Raw genomic sequence first — 9862 nt, 5'->3', positions numbered from 1 at the left:
AAGATGAAGAAGAAAAATCATATAAACCAAAAGAAATATCATATATGATCCAATGAAATGATTTGAAAATATAATAGGACAATCATTATCCTCTTGCATTTAAATCTGCAGAATCTGTTCTACACTCTCATTACTCACACATAATCAATTTCGAACTCCCGAAGAATTGATTTTATTGTTAGTGTGTTGGTGGGTGTTGACCTACATGTGTGTTGGCATGGGGTGGGGGCTGGTATATAAAATATGAAAGGGTGGTATATGAAAGGACGAGAATATGCGTATAAAATATGTATGTTTTATATAAATAATAATAATAATAATAACATTTTATTTTAATATAATTAAAATTAATTATATTTTATTTTAAATTACTTTTATAATAAAAACAAAATAATAACTTTTATCAATTAAAATATTTTTTAATCTATGAAATTACTCGTTAACCTTAGTAAACTTTCATCTTTCCATCTTCATTTTTAAATCCAGGTTTACCACATCTAGCCAAACTCGACTAAATAAGTAAACAATGCATATACCAAAGCAGCCAAGTATTCAGCCTAGGCCGAATCAGCCTAACTTGTACCGGTTCTAACCTATACATCTAGAGGAACAAGCTACACCTCATATAATCAATATAAGCCGTCAAGATGGGTAGCCGGTCTAGGCCGGCTACTCCAGCAGACCCGATAAGATTAAAGCCCAGGCCGACAACTCCAATAAACTTAGTGAAAATAGAAACCCCCGCATTCAATAGGTCTTAAGGGCCTGGGTTAGGGCCCAGGCCCACTCATAGCCCAAGTCAAGGCCCGGCCCATGAGGTAATCAGACATCATTAATACTCTATAAATACGTGTGGACCCCAATAATTAGAGGTACGCATTCATTAATCATAGATTTGACCTTCTGAGAGCTTTGACTTACTTGAGCTTCGGAGACTCTTTTGCAGGTAACCCCTCCTGGGTTCAAGCCAACATGTACCAACCGAGAAGAGGCCAACCGAGGAGATAATGGACTACATGGTAAGGTGACGTTTGTGCCTAACTCATCTTATTTGTTCTATGCAGGAACAATTGGCGCCCACCGTGGGGCACGAGACGAACACCTTTAGTACCCATTTTTCTCTGAAGATGGTTTCCACCCGTAGCAAAGCTGGAGTGAACAAGCAGGCGAATGCTGGTCCCTCAAGACCTGCTGGCATCACCCCTGATCTGGCCGCCATCCTAGACGGCCAAGCGAAGATGCAGCAAGAACTCGCAGATCTGAAGAAACGCAGCGCTGACCAGATGGAGGCGCTACGACAAGAGAACTATCGCCTGAGGCGAAAGATCGAAGCTAATCCCAACCTGAAGGGGAAAGCCAAGGAAACCTCTGAAGCTGCGAGGTCTCCAGCCTTTCAGCCCACAGAGGAAGAAAGCGAATACAACCATACTCCTCACACCTTCACCACCACTCAACAAACACCCATTCCCTCTACCCATCCCCCTCACTTCCCATCTACTCAACCAGGGCTCACCGCACCCCAACCCCTGCCGCTACCCTCCCTACCACCCAGGTCCCCTACAACATACCCACCACCCTATACACCACACATGTTCCACCATACAACCCACAATACCTTCCAACAACCCATATCCCCCCTCACAACCTTACCTCCACCTTCCCCGCTATGATCAACCATCCCATCCCACCCCACCTGCTCCCTCCCCACCAGCCCAGACGCCGTCACCCCTTCACTGACTTTATCGCCAACACCCCTCTTCCGGCCCAGTGGGAACCTTTCACCCTGGATCGCTACACTAGCAAAACCGACCCTGACGAGCACCTTAAAGTCTACATCACCCATGTCGCCCTGTACACGTCACAAGACGTAGTCTTTTGCAAAGCCTTCCCCACCACCCTCAAGGGCCCTGCCCTAGAATGGTTCACAACCCTTCCGCCTTACTCCATCGACAGTTTCGACGTCCTCTCTCACATGTTCTCCACCTATTTCGCTGGCAGCCGCCCGCACCAAACTACCACCATCTCCCTCTTGGGCATCAGACAAGAACAAGGCGAACCACTCAGAGCGTTCATAGACCGCTTTAGTAAGGCAGCTCTTCGTACACCACACCTCAATCAGGAGATGATACTCCAGTGCATGGCCCTTACCTTACAACCCGACCCCTTCGCCAACAACGTCTATCTCCACCCACCTACCTCCATGCACGAGCTCAAGTTACGTGCAACTGACTATGTCGGCATGGAGGAAATGCAAACCCTCCACACCAAATTCTGTAACGACTATGCAACCACCACCGTCAACCCTACCCCACAACCTAACCCACATCTTGATACCCGCCCACGCGAGCCCCGCCAACCTCGCTTCACCAAATACGCCCCTCTTACCGTCGCCCGCTCCCGCATCCTCGACGATGCCCTACAAGCTGATCCAATCCCTCCACCACGCAAGACAACCACACCTCCCAACGCTGATATGACCAAATATTGTCGCTACCACTGCAACCATGGTCACACTACAGAAGAATGCAAAGCACTCCAGGATAAAATAGAAGAACTTGTCCGTGCTGGCCACTTTCGCCGCTTCATCCGTAGAGACGACCATTCCTCCTCCTCTCGATCCCGCCATCCCCTCCGATTCGATCATAGACGTCCTCCACATGACTCCCGTCACGACAGACGCCCCGCCCAACCCACCAGTTAAGAACCGGAGCTAGCCCGCACTGACATCACCCCAGCCGACCCTCCCCTACGTGGCACCATTAACACCATCTCTGGTGGCTTCGCTAGCGGAGGATCCACTTCTTCTGCCAGAAAAAGACACCTCCGCCATATCCAATCCATCAACCACATCACTCATTCCCACCACAGACGTCGTATGCCTCCTATCATCTTCACAGATGATGACTTTCACGGCCTCGACCATCAACAAGATGACCCCATGGTTATCACTGTTGAAATCGAAAATTACGCTGTTAAAAAAGTTCTCGTTGATCAAGGCAGCTCCGTTGATATCCTCTACTGGGCCACCTACCAAAAACTTCAACTTCCTGACATCGCCATGGTCCCATATGACGAGCCAATCTATGGCTTTTCTGGTGAACAAGTATCCACCCGCGACTACATTGACCTCCACACCGTCTTTCGAGAGGGGACCCAAACTAAAACCATCCCAATCCGTTTCTTTATCGTCGACGCACCAACATCCTACAACATCCTCTTGGGCCGTCCCTCCCTCAATACCCTTGGCGCCGTCGTGTCCACCCCTCACCTGGCCATGAAGTTCCCTTCCCCGTCTGGCAACATCCTTACCATCCACTACGACCAACGCTTAGCACACGAATGCTACATGGCCAGCCTACGACCACAACTCCCAATCCAACAAACCAACCACTTCGAACGACCCCCCGGCTCCAGCATAGCCCTATCCGGTGAAGATCTAGACTCCAGAATAGGCCGGGATGTTCGCCTTGAACCAGTTGAGGACACCTCCCCTCTAGAGCTTCCCAATGGTCACTCTATTAACCTAGGCACCGGTTTAAACTCTGACGAGCGTGCCACCATCACACCCATCCTTATCAACAACACCGATCTTTTCGCCTAGTCAGCCGCTGACCTCCCTGGAGTGGACCCTCAAGTGGCATCCCACAAACTATCCATATATAAAGAAGCCCGCTACGTATCCTAGAAAAAATGCAAGCTTGGCGAAGAACGTCGGCAAACAGCTAGGGTTGAAGCCGACAAGTTACTAAGCGCAGGATTTATAGAAGAAGCTCAATATACCACTTGGCTTTCTAACGTTGTCTTGGTGAAGAAATCCAATGGCAAATGGCGGATGTGTGTAGATTACACGGACCTAAACAAGGCTTGCCCTCGTGATGCTTACCCCTTACCCAACATTGATCGACACGTGGACGACGCGGCAGGGAACAAGGTGCTTAGTTTTTTATATGCATATTCCGGATACAACCAAATTCCCATGGCCTCGTCAGACATGCACAAAACCGCCTTCATCACGGACGATGCCAATTACTTCTATAGGGTCATGCCCTTTTGGCCTCAAAAACGTCGGAGCAACTTACCAACGGCTGATGAACAAGGTTTTCAGCCACCTAATGGGACACTGTGTCGAAGTATACGTTGACGACATGGTTGTCAAGTCTCCAAGTCATCGCCAACATGCCGAGGACCTGTCAGCAGTCTTCTCTACGCTACGCCAATACAACCTTCGCCTCAACCCTGACAAGTGTGTATTCGGCGTTGACCGGGGTAAGTTCCTTTATTTTATGTTAACCCAACGCGGCATAAAGGCCAACCTTGAAAAATGCAAGGCCATCATCAAAATGCGCAGCCCCACTACTATTAAAGAGGTCCAACGTCTCATTGGTCGTCTCACAGCCATTTCCCGCTTCCTACCTAAACTAGCCGAACAAACCCAACGCATAGTCCAACTCTTAAAGAAATCCACCCGGTTCACGTGGACTGATGATTGTGAACGAATTTTCCAAAAATTAAAAACAACCCTAACCTCCCCACCTATCCTCCACAAGCCGGACACCCACCAACCCCTACTTGTATACATAACAGCCACCGACTACACCGTCAGCGCTGCACTTGTCCAAGAAATAGAAGGCACGCAGCATCCTGTATATTTTGTGAGCAGAACGCTGCAGGATCCTGAAACCGGATATCAGATGGTAGAAAAGTTGGCCCTATCTTTGGTTCACGCGGGACGCCGCCTACGCCCATATTTCCAAAACCACACCATAACCGTTAAAACTGACTACCCAATCCAAAAGATGTTACAAAAACCAGATCTAACCGGTTCCGCTAGCATACCAACACATATCACCCTTGACCGACAACTCATATCGGACAAGGCTGGGGGACTGGTGTACCACACCTAGCCAAACTCGACCAAATAAGTAAATAATGCATTTACCAAGGCAGCCAAGTATTCAGCCTAGGCCGAATCAGCCTAACTTGTACCGGTTCTAACCTATACATCTAGAGGAATAACCTACACCTCATATAATCAATATAAGCCGTCAAGATGGGTAGCCGGTCCAGGCTGGCTACTCCAGCAGACCCGATAAGATTAAAGCCTAGACCGACAACTCCAATAAACTTAGTGAAAATAGAAACCCCCGCGTTCAATAGGTCTTAAGGGCCTGGGTTAGGGCCCAGACCCACTCATAGCCCAAGTCAAGGCCCGACCTATGAGGTAATCAGAAATCATTAATACTCTATAAATACGTGTGGACCCTAGTAATTAGAGGTACGCATTCATTAATCATAGATTTGACCTTCTGAGAGCTTTGACTTACTTGAGCTTCGGAGACTCTTTTGCAGGTAACCCCTCCTGGGTTCAAGCCAACATGTACCAACCGAGAAGAGGCCAACCGAGGAGATAACGGACTACATGGTAAGGTGATGCTTGTGCCTAACTCATCTTATTTGTTCTCTACAGGAACACCAAGCATAGTCGATGCACACTTGCATATATTATTCTTAAAATGGGCTGAGGCTTTCCTTTTTAACGTTTTTCAAATTTTTTTAGTCTGTCATTTTTCACTTTATGCAACCAATCATGTATTGATGGGTTGGATTAGCACATCGCCCATAACCTATGTAGAAAGTAACCACCATTTTGAAAAGGTGAAAGCGTTTTGTTTAGAAACTTTATTTCTTGGAGTTGTAATGTCCTATTTAAATAATAATATAATTAAATGAAACATCACACAAGTTCAAATAAAGAGTAACGACAGGGAGTACAAATATCGGTCCTTACAACATAGTCTCAGATACTTAGAGAGAAGTCTAATGCACACCATGATGCCATAGACTAAACAAGATAAAAGCCGAACAGTACATAAATTGAATTCTCAAGGAGCGAAGTAAAAATGGGCTACAACCCTAACAGAGAACTCGAAGAATCTGCGGTGCTTAAGATGATAGTGCATAATAAAATACATAATAAATAATAGTTTTGTAAAATATATAATATTAAGTAGGGATGACAACGGGCACGACGAGGACAAATTTTGTTATCTCATACTTATCCTCATAAAAAAACTTTCTCTGCATTCTCATACTTAAATCCAATAGGTATCAAACTTTTGTCTCATCCTCATCCTCACCTGGTAACGAATATATTATCGTCCCATACTCGTACCCATTTTCTTACTGTTTCAATATTAATTAATTAATTTTTATAAAATAATAAAAAATTACTTTAAAGGAAACATAATATTATCAAATATTCAATATTAAAAGGAAAGTTATTTCTTCGATATCAAATATTTAGAAAAAAAAAATATAATTGTATACATTTCAAATTATAATTATAAAATAATAAAAAATAACGGTAAATGAAACATAATATTATCAAATATTCAATATTAAAAGGAAAATTGTTCCTTCGATATCAAATATTTAGAAAAAAAAATTATAACTGTATACATTTCAAATTATAATTATAAAATAATAAAAAATTATGGTAAAGGAAACATAATATTATCAAATATTCAATATTAAGAGGAAAGTTGTTTTTTCAATATCAAATATTTAGAAAAAAAAATTGTAATTGTATACATTTCAAATTAGAATACTAAATAAAATTTCATGAGAACCAAAACATTTATTAAATTTGTAAACATTAATGGAGCCTAGTTGATAAAATTTTAAAATATTTTAAAAAATATATATAAAAGAAAAACAAATATTCAAATTAAAATATATTTTAAATGTTTGTTTACTTCAATTTTTTTAAAATTTTAATGAATTTATATTTTATATACTACTAAAAGTTATAATACATCACTTGATAAAAATCATGCAAAAAACAAATATAAACTAATAATAGTAAAAATTTAACATAGATCTTGTATCATCTCAAATTCAATATGGCAATTATGAACATCAATATATGTTGGAAATGAAAAAACAATTATGGCAATTACATTAAATTTTATATTATAGTAAATAAAATTTATTTATATAATTATAGTGACAAAATTACAATATGATTGATAATGAGTTAGAAAATAAAAAATAATTATATAAAATATATCAAAAATAATATTCTACATGATAAAAATAAACAAAAAATACAAATATTAAAAAATTATGAAATGCGTGTCTTAGAAACAATTTGAGAGACTATTTGATGAGCGGAAGCTTCGCTGAATCTTAAATAAATTCCACATGAGGTCGTCAGTTCTCGATCCTTTAGAGAAGATCGACTCGTTAATAGTAGAAGACATGATCGGTGAGAGATCGATTCTCTCTATTTCCACTAGAGAACTTTCAGATCCTCACTGAATCGGAAACCTAAGGAGGCAAATCTCTCTAGAACGAGTTCCAGGGAAGGACTCTTGCACTCTCACGGTTTAAGAAATCCTAGGAGGTGTCAAACCTCAACTAGAAGATGAAGGTGAACTTTGATTAATAAGAGTGATTGTTTGTTCTGTCGTTGAAATATTCTTGAATACTCTTGAATCTGCAAATTCTTGAATCAATATTGATGTTGAAATGTCTTTAGGTCTTTGTTCTGCCGCACCAATGCATGTTCGTTAGGTTTAATTTCGTTTTATTACCTAAGTCTCATTTTTTGAATCTATGTTTTGTTTTAAGTTTTGTGTAATTCATTTTATATGTTCATTCATTTCATGGAAGTGTGCCTAATTTGTGTATTGTTTCGCATCTGTTTAGTCATTATTTTGGCTGTCTAGTTTCCTATGTTTGTTGAGTTTTCATATTGCTACTAGCTCATTAGCAATTTTCCTACCATTCATAATTGCCAATGTTTCTATTTTTGTTCGTGCTTATTGATGCCTTATTGTTGTTTTCTAGTGTTATTCACATGTTTTGATTCGTGTTTCTCTGATCTTGAGTTGTTTGACCAATTGACTTTAGAGTTGTCCACCTTAGTATAATCAGGTTTTGTTTAGAAACCAGTGTGGAAGCCAATGTTTGTTCCTATTTTTTGAGTTTTGGCCATTAAGTTTGTTGATAAGGTTTTTAGTTTTGTGATACATTTCTACACTAGAGAACTAATGTTTTATGTTGTATACAATGTTGTATTCTGTTGTGGATGAATCAATGTTCGACGTTGTTTTACACTTGTGCATAAGTGAAGTGATTTCTGTTTGTTTAACTCCGTACTATGTTTCTCATTCCAATATTGATTGTATGCCTGTTTTGAAAACAATTGTCATTACATTTTAGTGTTTAATCAAGTGTATCTTTGAAATCTAATTCATAACTGCTATGAAAAGTTTGATGAAACTATTGGATTGAAATAAAGTGTTGGTGCATCAAGTGCTTTGTAGTACTAAAAGAGTGTTTGAACTTGTTTCACTCTAGTTGAGTCTCGATTCATGTTTGATTGATTTAGTTTGTGGTCGTGAACCTGTTACACTATCTATGCTTCAGTTCTATTTAGAATCAAGACCATGTCATTGTGTTTCATTGTTTGATTGCTTATTTGCATTGTGGTATGATATTCTAATGCATAGTTTGAGGCCTTGCACTACAGTTTCTGTTTTGATATATTAGTGTGAATTTGCTGCATCCCTTTTGTTGATTGATTCTGTTATTGGCCGAGAGTCAACCTTTCTTTCATTAAGTCTCTTTCAAAAAAAATAGTTGAATCATTTTTTTTTGCTCATGACCGTGCCATTTTGCTAGCTGATTTGTAGTGAAATTGAAATTCTTTGAGTTGTGAATTGTAGCAAGAAAAGTCCAAATACATTTATATATAGTTTCTGGCCTTGTGATCTGATAACAATAGAAAAATAAAGCTGGAGAAGAAATATTTGATGGCCTGTTTTTCACTCACGAGTAAAAGAAAAATGATAGTGCAATTTACGACTCCATCAAACACTCTTGATGACTTATTCACTTGCTAACTTTGCTTGTGTGTGAGCATCATTGAGTTTTGTTTCTTTTATTTCCATTTCAGCTGCAATTACTTAAGTCATGTTTTGGATTCAACTTGTTTTATGTCTTCTTGATTTTAGTTTTGATTGATCTTATTCTAGACACATTCATTAGGATCTCTTTGTGTGCTAATTTTACTTCTTAGCTTGTTTTTCTTGCTTGTCATTGTTGTTTACTCTTTGAGTATGTCATCTGATCCATCAATTGATGTTGTCCAATACTTCCATTTAAGCTTTTCTTGATTTTCTGCTTTGCTATTCGTACGTGAAGAACTTGAGTGCTCTTGGTTCATTTGCCACTTGGAAATTCACTGTTTTGGATAGCTTTATAGGTGCTTATCCTCTTGAATGTGGAGTTTCTGTGAGGCAAGACACATTGAGTGCAAACATGAGAGGATTCCTGGGAGTGAGCTGGGCTAGAGTTTAAACACTGGACCGAAAGGATATAGAGAGCTTTTAGCTAGCTCAATTGTAGTTGCAGATTTTTCCTGTTTCTGTTTTGTTATTACGGAACTTTGTTTTGTATTTTTCTTTTTCAGTTTTATGTTTCATTTTGCTTGGGTGGGAAAATGCTTTAGAGCAATCCCAACCTTAGCTTGGTTTGTAATAGTTATACGTGTAATGTGAGGTCCTCAAGGGGTTCCAAGTGCCACTTGATTCTTCACTTAGGAAATTTTTTCGACTAGTTTATGTTTTCCTATTTTTATGTTTTCATGTTTTTATGATTTCTATGTCTAGGTTATGCATGTGATATGTCTTTGTTTTAGATATAAGTGATATCTAGGTGCAAATCTTTTAACACTTAGTATGACCTTCCTTTGGTCTTCTATTTTCACACACTTAAACTTTGTTTTGAAATTTTTATTGAGAAGTTTTTGTGAAAGTGGACTATGGAATTTGGCTAGGAAAGGCCTAGTTCCTAA

General features: G+C 40.0%; 1 long non-coding RNA gene across 1 annotated transcript; it reads left to right on the top strand.

Moving 5' to 3' along the window:
• The first annotated feature begins 7247 nt into the window (after window positions 1-7247).
• Window positions 7248-9612, top strand: LOC146882164 (uncharacterized). Its single transcript, XR_014985197.1, has 2 exons — window positions 7248-7432; window positions 9272-9612. It is a non-coding gene; the product is annotated as an uncharacterized LOC146882164 (long non-coding RNA).
• The last annotated feature ends 250 nt before the right edge of the window (window positions 9613-9862 follow it).

This window comes from Vigna unguiculata, chromosome 10 (assembly GCF_037176805.1).
Source record: "Vigna unguiculata cultivar grain cowpea cultivar isolate G323 ecotype 2 chromosome 10, ASM3717680v1, whole genome shotgun sequence".
NCBI lineage: Eukaryota > Viridiplantae > Streptophyta > Magnoliopsida > Fabales > Fabaceae > Vigna > Vigna unguiculata.
Note: the sequence above shows the minus strand (reverse complement) of the source record. Positions and strands in the feature narration are given on the sequence as shown.